This window comes from Chlorocebus sabaeus, chromosome 18, assembly GCF_047675955.1.
Source record: "Chlorocebus sabaeus isolate Y175 chromosome 18, mChlSab1.0.hap1, whole genome shotgun sequence".
Classification (NCBI taxonomy): Eukaryota; Metazoa; Chordata; class Mammalia; order Primates; family Cercopithecidae; genus Chlorocebus; species Chlorocebus sabaeus.
This window is the reverse complement of record NC_132921.1, coordinates 50,207,241-50,210,115: the sequence shown is the minus strand read 5'-3', so window position 1 is coordinate 50,210,115 and position 2,875 is coordinate 50,207,241.

The window sequence follows — 2,875 nt, the reverse complement described above, 5'->3', positions numbered from 1 at the left end:
AGGTGGAGTCTACAGAGACAGGCAGGTTTCCTTGAGCTGCTGTGAGCTCCACCCAGTTCGAGCTTCCCAGCGTCTTTGTTTACCTACTTAAGCCTCAGCAATGGCGGGCGCCCCTCCCCCAGCCTAGCTGCTGCCTTGCCAGTAGATCACAGACTGCTGTGCTAGCAATGAGGCTCTGTGGGCGTGGGACCCTCCCGGCCAGGTGTGGGATATAATCTCCTGGTGTGCTGTTTCCTTAAATCACAGTATTGGGGTGGGAGTTACCCGATTTTCCAGGTGTTGTGTGTCTCAGTTCCCCTGGCTAGGAAAAGGGATTCCCTTCCCCCTTGCGCTTCCCAGGTGAGGCGATGCCTCGCCCTGCTTCAGCTCTTGCTGGTCGGACTGCAGCAGCTGACCAGCACTGATTGTCAGGCACTCCCTAGTGAGATGAACCCAGTACCTCAGTTGAAAATGCAGAAATCACTGGTCTTCTGTGTCGCTCGCGCTGGGAGTTGGAGACTGGAGCTATTCCTATTCGGCTATCTTGCTCCGCCCCCCCGAGGTATTTATTTATTATTGCTGTTTGCTGCTTTGACGTTAGTGCAAATCTCTCCAACTTTCCATTTAAAAAAATATTTCTCTGTTTTTCTGTTTATCTTTATCCTCCTTATTCATCCACTCCACCCCAGTACACCCAATCCTATTTCCATTTCTGTTGTTTATTTTATAATACTATATTTCATAGTATACCAGTAAAGTTGTTCAAATTGTTCAAATTCTGAGTTAATATAGTAATTATCAAAGTATTGTCTGAAAGTTTGGATAAACTTGGGGAGTCGATTGTCTAAGGTGACAAATCAAGAATTCTGATGAGTATTTCTTTTTAGTTGTTGAGAGACAACCCAGGAACTAAAGGATATATTTTCTCAAAATCAAATAGTAACATGTAGTCACAGCTAACATAACACGATAAATCTGCACTGAAGTCTTTTCATTTTGTCTTTATATCTTAATTGAACTTAGAGCAAAGCATGGGTCAAGATAAGGACTGATTCAAGTCTTCTGTAGGATTTTAAATTCCAACTGCTAGAATATTTGGTCTTGTTTTATTTCTTTTTATGTGTATTAATTTTCTTGACTTTCTAACAGTAGTGTCAAAAGCAGCTAAATACTTGCAGAGAGAATTTCACTGTCTGTGAAAGAGAAACACTCTAATTGTGTAAGATGCAGATTTTTACAGCTGTCATCTTTGAGAGATGCTTTTAATGTAACTGTTTCCATAAACCTGAAATACATATATTATTGACACAAAATTCTATGAAGTCTCTGAAATGGGTAAAAATTGTCAGTTGAATCTTATATGTAAATGTTTATTTGCCCATTTAATGAAATGTATTGTAGCTGTTTGGGGGGAAACTAAAATATAATGATTTTATTTAGGTAATATGTACAGCACTTAATTTTGAAGGTGAAATTGTGTGTGTCTGTGTGTTTGTTGTTGTTTCCCAAAGTTAGTATTTCTTAGCATGGGTAGCTGTTAGTATGTGCTAACTTCATCTTTTGAAACTATTATTAGTAAAAAAATTTATTTAGTTGTTTTCTAAGATACAGAGTACTTTTAAGATAAACATTTAAATTTTAGAACATATTTAGATTTACAGGAAAATTGAGAAGAAAATACAGAGTTCTCATATACCCATTGCCCAGTTTTTGCTAACATATCTCAATAGTATGATGCGTTTGTTATAACTGATGAGTAATATTAATTAATCATTACCAGCTGAATCATTATTCACTGGAATGCATAGATTATTCAGATTGCCTTCATTTTTATGTAATGTTCTTTTTCTGTTTTTAGGATTCCATCCAGGAGACCACATAACATTTAGTTGTCATGTTTCCTTAGGTTCATTTTGACTGTATATTTTCTCAGACTTTCCTTGTTTTTGATGACCTTGATGATTTTGAGAAGTATCAGTCAGATAATTTGTAGAATGATCCTCAGTTAAAAGTTGTCTGATGTTCTCATGATTAGACTGGGATTATGGGTTTTTGGGAGGAGGACCACCATGGTAAAGTCTTGTTTCATTACATAATATCAGGGATATGTGTGATAAATATGACCCATCACTGCTGATGTTAAACTTGTTCACCTAGCTGATTTAGTGTTTGTCATGTTTCTCCATAATAAGATATTATTTTCTTTTTATTACTCTTTCCATATGGTACTTCTTGGAAAAAAGTCATTATGCACAGTCCAGTCTTAAGGAGTGGAGAGCAACTTCTTCAATTCCTTCTGGGTGGAGTATTTACATAAATTACTTCAAATTCACCTGCAAGAAAAATTTGTCTATTCCCACCCCCATTTATTTATTTATATCAACAGAAACTCGTGGATATTTATTTTACACTTTGGATTATAATCCAATACTGCTTTATTTTCCTGATTAAACTATTCCACCTTTAAAAGGACATATATTTCCTTCTTTCCTTCCTTCCTTCCTTCTTTCCTTCCTTCCTTCCTTCCTTCCTTTTATCCATTCTCCCCTACCATCCTTTCTTCCTTCCTGCCTTCTTGCCTTTCTTTCTTCTTTCTTCCTTTCTTTCCTTTCTTTCTTTCTCTCTTTCTTTCTTTCTTTCTTTCTTTCTTTCTTTCTTTCTTTCTTTCTTTCTTTCTTTCTTTCTTTCTTTATTTCTTTCTTTCTTTCTTTCTTTCTTTCTTTTTCTTTCTTTCTTTCTTTCTCTCTTTCTCTCTTTCTCTCTCTCTCTCTCTTTCCTCTTTCTTTCTTTCTTTCTTCCTTTCTTTCTTCCTTTCTTTCCTCTCTCTTTCCCCTCCCTCCCTCCCTCCCTCCCTCCCTCCCTCCCTCCCTCCCTCCCTTCCTTCTTTCTTTCTCAA